This window comes from Anser brachyrhynchus (assembly GCF_964034855.1).
Source record: "Anser brachyrhynchus genome assembly, chromosome: 9".
NCBI lineage: Eukaryota > Metazoa > Chordata > Aves > Anseriformes > Anatidae > Anser > Anser brachyrhynchus.
Window position 1 is genome coordinate 10027877 of NC_137703.1, and position 12016 is coordinate 10039892.

Consider the following 12016-nt stretch of genomic DNA (forward strand, 5'->3'; position numbering starts at 1 on the left):
GTCAAAGATCACTGTAAGAAATCTACTGTAGACAAGACGTGCCTGCATGGGGACTAAGTGTGCCCTAGACCAGCGTTTCAGCCCGCACCACACCACCCTGTGCTCTTGGACTTGGCACCCATTGACCGTGTTCCCTCCTGCCCCGCTGCCAGCAGGGCAACCTGAGGGCAACTGAGGGCAACCGAGGGCAACTGAGCCAACCTTAGCTGAACTCCCCTGCAGACACCCAGCCTCTGCTCCTACCCACGTGCGCTGCTGGCTGCAGACACCGTCCCTTCATGCTTGGTGATGAGATGCGTCATTCTCCCTTCCCCGGTCACAGAGGACATTTGCAGAGCTGCCCTCTCTGACACTCTTGGCTTGCAACCTCTCGCAGGTATTTTTAGGATTACCCTTTGCCAGGGGATAACAAAACCAGAGAGATGCTGCTGCGAGGATGCAGTCAGAGCTCTTCCTGGCTGCCCCAGAGGCACGGAGGAGATGCAGGATCCTGCTTCAGGTGCTTTGTGGCTCCCAGCCAAACCCAACCCGGTCACAAGCAGGGCAGTCGTTCCCCCACCGCGCTGCCTGGAAGAGCTGACAGCTCCAGCCACGACAAACAGACAGTATACAGCAGGTAAGGAACACGGCGGCGTGCCTGTGTGTGTGCACAGACACGTAGTGAAGGAGAAAGCAGGGCTGGCTGCGAATTCAAATTTGCAGCGATTTGGACAGATTGTGCCGGGATGCTGCGATTCACGCACCAGCAGCCCGTGGCAGCTCTGCATTCTGCTCCGAGTCACACAGGAACCAGCCTGGGGAGCAATTACTGGGGTACAAAACGCTCTTGAGCTGCAACAAAAGGACAGAGAAGAGTTTCTCATCAAAACCCCTGGAAGTCTTTATCTAAGCAGGGTACTTCCTCCTGCCTAGACAGGCGAAGCCTGGGCAGAACATCTGGTGAGAGGCACGAGATGCCGGAGGGGAAACGTCCAGTGACATCAATCAGCAGTGAGCAGCCACCGCTGGGGCACAGCAGGATTGCCCCACGAGCATCCCCCTGCTCCCCGTATCACCACTTGTGACTGGCAGAAGCCATGCTCCATTACCAACCAGCTGTTCCTCTAACTCAGCCCTCCTCTGTTACATATTTTACTGAAATCATCTGGAACTTTGAGGAGCCCAATATATTTTTAAATCCAGCTGCCACGCACGGGCTTCCTGCATGTGTGACGGTTCAAGTGTGTAGAGGCTCAGGACCTGCCCTCAGCTCCCTGCCAAAAACCATCCCCGTCCCCACCAAAGCTGCTGGCAGCCAAATCCCCGAGCAGGACACCCGGCTGCCAGGGACACAGCCCTGCCACTGCAGCGCTCCCTGCAAGCCCAGCCCCTGCCACCAGCACCCTGGGGGCAGGAGGAAATCCCCAAACCCCAACGTGCTCTGAAAACCAGGTCTGCAGCACTAACAAACCCCCCACGCCTCAACCCTCCCTCCACATCCTCCCGCACACGTGAGCTTTTATTCTAGGAGCCCCGTACACTACTCTAGGACTGAAAGGTAAGAACTAACAGCAAGCGCACACCTAGATTTTCATTTCCCATGTGCTGACAGTCTCCCTTTAATCCTACTTTCCACGTTTAAGGTGTTAATGGGAACCTTGATGCATTTCAGAGGGAACACACGCAGAGGGAAGATAGATGCCTGAGTCTAAAACCCTGCTCCTAGATTCCACATCAAGTGCTGGATTTGTTTATATCCATACGATACAATCTCCATAAAAGCAATCAACCTCCACCGAAAGGAGATGTTTCAATATCTGCACAGCCTTCACCCAGAACAGGCATTAGGTTTGCTTTTACGATGCAGGATAATATAATGGATTCTTTCCACATGTTCCCAAATGTTGTTATTAAGTATTGCTTCTCTAATAAAATACGCTGCAACATACAGTAGTACATGATGTGGCATTTACACAAGTCTTTTCTCTGTATAGGACTTGCTGGCTTTTAAACAAATCTGTCTCTTCCATACAATACAGAAGCACAAGATGAGTAATTATATTCTCTGCTTAATAATGTTTTTGCACTGGCCAATTTAACAGCTAATCTCCACAAACCTCTGAGATAGTCCCCCAGCAGCTACATTTGCATGTTGTAATCAAGTCTTGCTATTAAATCATACTTTGCAACAATAGCTGAGCTGTCAAGTACAAGCAGCGGCTCTCGTGCTGGCACTGCGCAGATGAAAGCCCTGGGTAAACACACACAAAGCAGCATCCCTCTGCCACCTAAGAGAGCATCCCTGTGCGTGTTTGGGAGCTCTGGGATGGCTGCACCCACCGTGGGTCTTGGGACAAGCATCCTTCATCTGTCTGCTTTCCAGAGGGGCTGTGCTCTGCCTTACCCTGTGGGCTGCCTGCTTGGGGGGTCCTTCAAAAAGTGAGCACTCCAGGTACAAGAGGTGCTCCTTGGTGAGTGGAACAGCTCGAGGAGCCGTGCTGGGACTCAGACCACTGAACTCTTCAGGGCTAACAGCCCTGCTTCCAAATATCCTGCCCAGTTTTCCAGCTGAATCCAAGTTGCCCAGGAGGCAGCTCCGACAAATCCCCTGCAGCAGGCATCGCTGCGCCGGTCCAGGCTGCTACAGATGCTTTAAACTCCTACTTTGAACCAGACCCTGCGTCTCTGCGCTCCCCTGCAACATGCTGCAAGCACACAGTGAATAGCAGAGACCTCGCTGAATGCTGCCTTTTGCAGCGGCTGTACCACAAGGCACAATTTTCAGCAGAGTGATGCAGATCAGCTGCAGCCTGGCCATATCAATGATGTCTCTCTGTCCAAATGATTCTTCCTACGCATTAGCACAACATTTATTTCCATCTTGCCCTGCACTTCCCATTTATCCAGAAATCTGACAAGGTCTCCTTCCTTTTAACGTGGAGACAGAGGGAGAGGAGAAATTTCTTGCTGGAGTCGCCTCGCTCTGCGCAACTAGACAGATCAATCTCAATTCAATCCGTCTCGCTAATTGCTGGGGGCTGGAGCTGACCCTGGGCTGGCCGAGGGGGGAGTGACGGGCAGCCCTCTGCACAGCCTCTCAGCTCTACCCTGCCAACAGTTCACAGCAGATCTCTTTGGGTAACACGGACCCTGCCAGCTCATCCTTAGCCTGCAAACTCGTGCCCAGCCCTACACTGCAACAGAGCTGCCTCTCCGCTTCTCTAGGTGCACGTGGTTCTTCCAAAGGACACTTCCATGCCCTGGGCACCAGCGTGTTTACCTGTATCACGAACACATTGAGGACTTCAGCTCCTCAAACGCTCCATCAGTGCAGGTGCCCAGTGCAATTCGTGTGCTGTTTGCTGCCCTGGGGGCTGCTGCACGTCCCCGTGCCCTGACAGCTGGCAGCCCACCTCCCCCTTACCCGCCTGCAGATCTCTCTTCAGTATAAAGCACCTCTGGATGTCCGCAGGGCAGACCCTGGGGAAGGATCAGTCCTGCCCCTGTTCTTACACAGCTGCCTCGACCAGTCATTGCTGCCTGCTGTCGGGAGGATGTCGGGCTGCACAGACAGCAGGGCTACACCAGTGGGGCCTTTCTTAGCTGCCAGGACAAGTGCACGTGCAGCTGCTTGCTAACCCGATTACGCTGAGGAGATCAGGGTCTGCTTCTACTCCTTTCCTAAATGAACCGGGATGTCAGCAAAATGAGGTTATGTCGGAGATCCAGCACGTACAAGAGCACTGCCAGGGCTGGCTTTCACCAAGGGATAGGGAACGTGATGAGCAGTCGGGATGTCGATCTCAGCTCAGCTCAGTCAAGAGACAGAAGCAAATGTCTACAAGCAGCCCAGGAGGCACGAGCAAGCAGCGAGCTGACCAGCAAGAGATGCTCAGTAGCAGTTAACCACTGCTGTGTTCAGAGGAGCAGGAGGGCAGAGAGCAAGGAGAGAGGGAGGGGAAGCAGGGGATGTGGAGTTGTTCTGCTCACGGGATCAACGCCAGAAGACAACCTCTGCGCTGGGAGCAGACCCTGGACCTGCTAACTCCGTGTGCAGTGAGCTGTGAGCAGCCCAGTGGGGTCACCAGACAACGGGACGTTTCCAGAGAAGGCAGAGGCAGAAAAACTTGCAGGACACCTTGGCCAATAATGATACTGCTCAGCTAAGAGCATTTCTGCTCATCAGCCCCATTTTAGATGAGACAGGTGAAGGACACAAAATTTAAGATGTTCAAAGCTGATCCGAGGAATTTAGGACCATCTCCCATTAAAATTAATGGAAACATTAATGCAAAGTACACGCCGATCCTCAAGCAGATTCCTTCCAAGCAAGATCTTTCCATTAACTTGAAAGGAAGTGGTGCCCAAATCCTCTTAAATCGCTGTGAATGTTTCAGACAGTACTGGCAAAGCCAAAGCCATTAGGCTCCAGCTTGACTAATGCATGGCTAATTGGAAGAGGTGAAAGTGCTGAGCTGTAACGGGAACCCCATTCAGGGTGACCTCGACACAGCACACAAAACATGCTTAAGATATGAAGCTCTTTTTCTTGATGCAGAAGCATGAAGGTGTGGAGGGAACAGAGTCCATCGATGGATTGATTTAGCTGCTCTGAACTTTGAAAAAAAACAGTTGAAAAAGCAGCAGGATCCAGAGCAAAGGATGGCAGTAAAGTAAAACCACTCACCCCTGCTGCTCGGGAGGAGGTAAGGAGAGAGGCTTCCTCTCTCACCTTTTGATTTGCAAGGACATCATTCCAAGCAATAAGGTTATGTTGGATGCCAGCTTGGCAGACTACACGGGGAGAGACCGGGACTCAAAGCAAACGCCCTGTACTTCCAGACACAGCAGCTGGCAAAACCCAGCTTTGCAAAGAAGTGAGCGGTATCAGTGCTAAGCTGGTCCCTTACCCTGACTGCAGCTGTGTGCCAGGACTTTAAGACGCAGAGGATTATGACAGAAGCTGACCTGCAGAGCCTGGAGGGCTTCAGGTCACTGCTGCTCTGGGAAATCCGCTGGCCTGTAGGGTCTAAAACATCTTCCAGAAGCGCACTTGTCCTTGAGAGAGGGAGAATTCCCTGGTGTTCTCTTGGGATGCTTTGCCAGTGGTTAATCTCTCTTGCTTTCATTGTGTGCTTTACTTCTAGACTGAATGCTCCAGCTTACAGCCAGTAGCTCTTTGAGAGAGAGCAATCCCAGCTGGCCGACAATCCACCCAGTTGCTCCAGCTTACACTGCAGGTCCCCCGAGGAATGGCAGTGCTTAGTGCTGAACAGACCGGAGAGGTCCTGCCCGCAGCAAACCAAAAGCCCTTGCTCTCTCGAGACAGAAAGCAGAGATCAAACAGCAGGCTGGCGAGGGGGACGGGAAGGTCTCTCTCCAAACAGAGCGTCAGCACTGCCAGCACAATGCCTGTTCGGTGTACTCAGCATCCTATTCATCGTCCTTGTTCTTACTTCACTGCCTGACACTACATGTAACTTTGCATCATTTGGACCTAAAGCACATCCTAAGCAACAGGAGAAGGCACAGCACGTGCCCTTGCCTGCTGCTCCCAGCGCTCCCTGCTTGTAACGGCACAGAGGGAAGTGCACAGCAAAACCCGGACCCAGGGAAGCCGCTCTGTACCGTGACTGTGCATTCAAGGACACAGACTAAGCCAAAAAAAGGGGCTGTTTTCTGAATCTGTAATTAAAGATATGCCTAGAAACCCTGCTGGGAGAGGGATGGTTAGGGTGCCTGGTGATTCTCTAGCCAGATCTCAGCTCAGGAGAGGACCTTCCCGGACACACAGTCAAGCCAGCAACCTATGTTCAAGGTAAAAGTGAGAGGGACTTCTTGTGGAAGGAGGATGTTTGCTTTTTCCCCACGTCCTGCCCTCTCCCACATACCTAAGGGCTAATCAGGGACTTGTCTGATACAGTGCCACTGAAAAAAAAAATTCACATTTTTTATAGGTTAGCAATTGTAGCTCAGATATAGCTCACTGCCTTGGGCATTAAACAGACATATATAGACCAGGGAAATGGTGCCGAAATGGTACTGAGGGCTTCCAAACATATTGTTAAGCAAATGGCTATGTAAACAGATCTCCAGGGATGACACATGGAGACAGCATCTCTGACTCAGGCACAATTGCAGCTGATTTTCTCACCTACTTGACTGCCACTGAATACCCAGACACCTATCACGGACAAGGAGGTTTTGCAGCTCCTCACCAAGTGAGCACGCTGACACAGGGGAAAAAAACGACTCCCAGTTAAACCAGGGAGAGCAGGGGCAGAGCAGGGAGCTTACACACCTGGCCGGGGTTTGGGAACCCAGTCCTTCCCCTCCCTGGAGAACAGGAGAACACACCAACTGTCCTGGTACCCCATGGGGATTTAGAGAGACATCTACTGGTACACGTGGGCTTTGTGGCATCAGGGAAAGCTTCAAGCGTTTGTTTGGAAGGGGTCACATCATCTTCAAATCCCACCTGCTCACACGGGGGAAAGGCAGGTTTCCTTGGCCACCTTTGCCGTCTGCAGCCCCCACACCACAGCAGCACGCCAAGGAGCTGGCAGTTACTATTTCTACAGCACTGAAGGGCTGGCAACCCATTATTAAAGTAGCTGGGTGGCAGGAGGAGGAGGAGACAGGTCTGCATTGAGAAAAGCAGCTAAGTAGCACCTTGGGCAGAGCCCTTTGTAAGAACCCTTCTTCCACCTCGAAATGTCCATAGGGTCCCTTCTGCAGGGAAAGAAAACTCCCTTCTGCTCAGCGCCTTGGGTGACAAACACAATTTCGCAGCGTGCCCCAGCAGTCTGTGGCTGTGGCATACGGAAAGCCGGGCACGTATCCTTAAGGCAGGAAGGATTACGTGTCTTTCGGAGTTTTAAAGGTCAACATGCAGACTGGCTCTCCGGGACGATGTAGCCCACGCTGGACCTACGCCAAAACAAGGAGCACTGGTTGATCTCCACGTTCGGTGACACACTCACTTCCCAGCCTCGCCTGGCCAACTCCAGTGTTTACTCTTTGGCAGGTGAAGCATCCCCATCACCTGCCGACTCGGACAAAGTTTGCCACTGAAAAGTCAAACAAATAACAAGACACGGTATCAAAAGAAAAACTCCATCCTGATTAGTCACTGGCTCGGTAGAGTATATCTCCTCTGCAGCGCCAACTCATGTCCCGGCTTGCGTTTTGCTTCCACTCCCATTCTCATCCACGCAGGAACACCTTCCACTAGATCTTGGTAGTGCTGTAAGCCCGGAGTAGGCTGGATTAGTCTCAAATGCAGGGGCTAGTTACAACCCAAGTGGTATTCTTCCTTCTCAGCAAAGAAAATACAGGCTTAGTTAACTCCAGTTGCCCCCGATGCTTTCTCATGGCCTCCAAACACGGCTAAACCCTACCACAGCTTGCCAGGAAAGAGTCACAGGGCAGTGCAGCTACCTGCAACACAACAAGTCTTAGGAAATGGGTGCAAAATCCTAGTGATGTGCAGAGTTGAGGCCAGGGTCAGGCACAGAAGTGCAGGGCAGCTGGACATGCCTTGCCCCAGCTAAGCCAGCTTGCCCAACAGGGCACCCTAAGGTGAAATTTCCACCACAGAGAATTTGACATGAGCTGGCAAAGCAACTTTTAGAAATTGAATTAATTTTATTTTGATCTGAAATCTAAACAAGGCATTTCATAAGCTTCAGGTGAATAATTGGTACTGGACAGCATCCATCCAAGCCCGAGATGTCAAGGGATTACAAGTACATGGATTTCCCCCATGAAATCCCTGCCTGCGACAAGACAAACAAGACAAGATGCCGCCTTCAGAGATTTCCCTGAGCCATGCGGGTCAGAACAGGGCAGCGTACATACCACTAACGAGAAAACCAGGTGCCAGCAGGAGAGGCAGTTGCTTGCTTTACACCAATACCCTGCTTTGCAGGGACGCATGCCATGAAAAAAACGTGCAGCAAGGCAGGTCGGGTACCCAATGACTGTGTGAGCTGTGCAGCAGTTCTTTGCACAAACACCCCACTCCGCAAGACTCAATTCCTCAAAACAATAATAAATAAAAAAAACACAAAACAGACTGGGAAAAACCTGCCAGCTCACTACAAACCCACCAGGTCCATGCTAAAGTCCAACATGAGGTGTACACCTGGGAGCTACATCTGAAAACAAATCAGTTGTGCTGTGTCAGCTGGTTTACATATTTTGTTCCTAGCACTCCCACTGAATAGCTCTCCTAGAAAAAAAAAAAAAAAAAAGAATAAACCCAAATAAATTCTGCTTTTCCGTATTAAAACAAACAAACAAACACCAAAACCTCCACCCAAGCTCTGTTTACACCAAGCCTGCCGCAGCCCTGGCTGGTAGCACTAAATGGAGTGAGCTAATGTGCTAGTGACAAATAACCCGTTCAAACAATTCAAGCATAATTATAGGCTGGCTCTCCTGATGTAACATTGGGTACATCACTGCAGATATTATATTCACCTTATGAAAAGATTGCAGAGAGGAGCTCGGTTGGTAACCCAAACAACATTATACATCACTAACCTGTCAGCATCAGGAGTGCATGCACCCTGGCATTTGAAGTCCTGGTGTTTTAAGTGATAATCCAATGTACCAGGCATCATTGATCTCTATATAAAAGGGGGCACCACTTTTCCTATCAGCTGGAGCTATTTTTCACTTCTCATCCTCAAGAGTTGTGTGGTGCTGCCCGCAAGTGGCTACACCGCACAGCAGCTGTATCCGTAACGCTCCGGGTCCCTGGAGAGGAAAAATGATCAATACTCCCAGGCTGCCTTTGTAAGAGGTCTCTAAGTGGTTCCACGCAAGATGCTGCTCCTCTGGGTTTAGAAATTACTCCGAAGAGAACATGAAAGCCCCCGCTGCGAATTCATAATCATGACACACACACGCACAAAAACCAGCTGCAGCAAGGAATTAAAATGAAGTTCGTTGTTGAGGAGCAGGCCGGTATATCAGCAAAGACGGCACTCCTGGCATGAGGAAGAAACCCGAAGAAGAAAACAATACCTGGAGGCTCAGGGAACACGAAAACCATGCTAGAGGAGAATCAGCGGGGGACGAGGAAGCATTACAATGTTCTGCAAATATGACCCATGTAACAGGAATCTTGACAGGGATTTGCAGCTCCTTGGTGTGTCTGGGATGGCAGGGACCATGAGCACCGCATCATCTGAGGAAGCTGGCAGCGATTAGAGAGTCTTGGGGGGCAGAGAAGGGCACTTGAAGGGTCAGGTTTGCTGTGGGTAGGTGAGCAGAAGTGAGATGGGATCCAGAGAAGCGTCTGGATAGCGATAGTGAACGCGGAGGAGACAGGATTTCCTATTTCTTAGACACAGACAGAAGACTTCCAGGGGGATCTCAGGTTGGCTTTGGCTTTTCCTGTAGTTGGGATGGAAGAAATGTTCCATGACTACCCGTAATCTTTCTCAATCTCATCCTTCCCACTGCCTGGCAACCTACAAGAGCAGGATCAGCCACACTCAGGTGCCAGGCACTGCTTCAGCACAGCTGGCATCGCAGTCCTAAAGCTGGGATCAGTGAGTTTGTGTGTCATAAGACAGGACTCCTGAGCCAAAGTGGATGCAAATGGCCTTGATGACCTTGTACTGCCTGGGTGGGTTCTGCCGCTGGATCCTGTGCAGCCTGGGCGGGAGGGAGTGGCAGCGAGCCAGTCCCAGCCCAAACACCAGATCCGTGCTGCAGCCACGCTGCAGGAAGGCTGGCCAGGCTGGCCTTCCCTGTGACTGCTCTGGGGCAACGTGACAGCTGACAACGTGCTCCTGTGCAGCATGTCACCGTGCACTTGTCACCAGGCTGTCCCTCGTGTCACAGCCTTCCCAAAGCAGCCAGGTACAGCAGCCCTGTCTTCTGTAGATTATCCTGACTGATCCCCGTTAAGGAGAATTTAAGTAATATGGCTTAAAAACGAGAAAGGAGATGGCTTTCTCCTGCGTAAGGTCAAGTAATTTCCTCCGGGGCCAGGCAGGCTCAAAGGGCTGGCAGCCACGGAGAGGGAAGTGGCTGGGTCTGAGCAGGAAGCACAGGAAAAAAGATGTCCCCTGGTCTCCCCCTGACTGCAGGGTGGGCAGCGACGACCTCTCTCCTCAAACAGGACCAAGCGCTGCACCTTCACCTCTGCTGGGACTATTTATTGCCATCACGTCCCAATATATCACAGCAGGGGACAGGGAGCAGAGCAGGTGAAGGCTCAGCACCTCTTCCAGTCTCAGTCCAAAGCTCCCAAAGACCAAAAGCTCCCCCAGACCTGGAGCCTACGCCGAGACCAGCTCTGCTGAATGAGGATGCATTCATTCACGCAACTCCTGCCCATGAACTGTGCTGGGGAGGAGGCACCATTGACACCAGTCTCCCCAGCGCCGTAGTGCTACAGGTAGGCAGGGGATGATAAGCTGCCGGGAGCAGGCGCGAATTCCTCGATAGGGTTTCATTTCAAAAAGAACAAACTCCAATTGATTGCCCTTGTAAGAGCCTGAATGGTACTTGCACTTCTAGCCTAAGCGATAGAAATTTTAATTGCTCTTGTAATTATGCTTTCAGCAACCTCCGGCCCTTTGTTCGGAGAGCAGAGGCCAGCATTCGCTGTTCTCCGGTGGCCCCGTCTGGCTGCAGCTTGGAACAGCATTTGCCACCTGGAGGGGAAGGGACACTCCTCTGGTGACCATGGTGGCACAGAGCCTCGCCATGCCAGGACGCACAGCATGTCACTAAGCATGTCTTCTCTGGGCTGGACACAGCTCCAAGACGTGGAGCAGGCACAGATGTTGCGGTGCTTTAACTTCTAGGTGCATCTTTTAAAGAGCGCAGAAGAGCTCTTATCCCCTCGGGTCCTGATCAGCGCTGTTCAGTCCTCACCAGGTTGGTGAGAACACAAACCCTACAATTTACCCTGGGAAATTGCTAAGGAAGAAGTATCATGACAACTGCCACGCTGTTCTGTGGATACCAAATTAACCCTGTAAAAGTCTCAGTGCTGGAGAAACACGATCTCTGCTGGGCTGAGAGAGAGGAAAGCAGCACCAAGTCAATGCTTCGTACGCTATCAGGTTCCTAAATGCAGTGCTCTGGTGGCCATAAAAGTGCAGCGCACGTGAACTCTTCCAAAATCACTGAGGGTACAACCGGAGCCGAGCACACGTTTGGCTCAAGGGCGTTTTACCTGCAAGAATACGTCAGCTGTAGCACAGACCTTCACGCTTCAGTCTGTCGGACGAGCAGCCTCCGAGCCCCAGGGCTGCATGCACAGGGCACAGGGGATAAGCCTGGGCTCAGATTCAGCAAGGTTCTCCCTGGCAATGGATATCCTGCTCCCCAGGCCCCTGGTTTGGGCAAGCCAGCTATAAAACACAACATACAGGACCTTGCAGGGAGGTGTAATGATGATTTGGATTTGTCAGGCACGCACAAGGTTTGGGTTTGCTCGCAAGTGCACTCATCCTGCCTGCACCGTGCTTTGCAAATGCACGATCCTGGCTGGCACCGCTCTGGTGCCTTGGCTCCCCCGGTTGCCAGAAATGCAGGTCACAGCCATACATCTCTACATCGACAGCTGCCAACATGCTGCAGCTACTTTGTCTCATGCTGGACCACTCATGGCTAAAATCAACGTCTCCAACTGAATTGCTATTGGCCTTAGCGCTTAAACAAAACAGCTCCACTCCCAGCCCAGGAGTTTCCTCAAACAATGGCACAAAACGCACACACAAGCCTGGGGAGAGGAAGGTATGTGGCAGAAAACACGGCTCCTGATTTTTGAGATATACCCCACACAATTAGAAACAGGGGATCTATAAACAGCCTTAACAAAACCTACCAGGTCTGGGGGTTTTCTTCTCCTCGCTGTCCATTGTGTACTATTGCCTTATGAACACTCAAAACCGAATGCTCTTCCCGTGTTGATTTTATGCTTTCGCACTTAACTGCACGTCTCCCTGCTGGCTTCGTGGTGCTGGAGATAGCAGCTCTTTTCCTTCATGCCTGCAGGGCCAAGGTG

General features: G+C 51.6%; 1 protein-coding gene across 3 annotated transcripts in view; it reads right to left on the reverse strand.

Moving 5' to 3' along the window:
* The window catches only part of DIS3L2 (DIS3 like 3'-5' exoribonuclease 2), a 192312-nt gene that overhangs the window by 24234 nt on the left and 156062 nt on the right, over positions 1-12016 (reverse strand). The gene's annotated exons all lie outside the window — the stretch shown is intronic.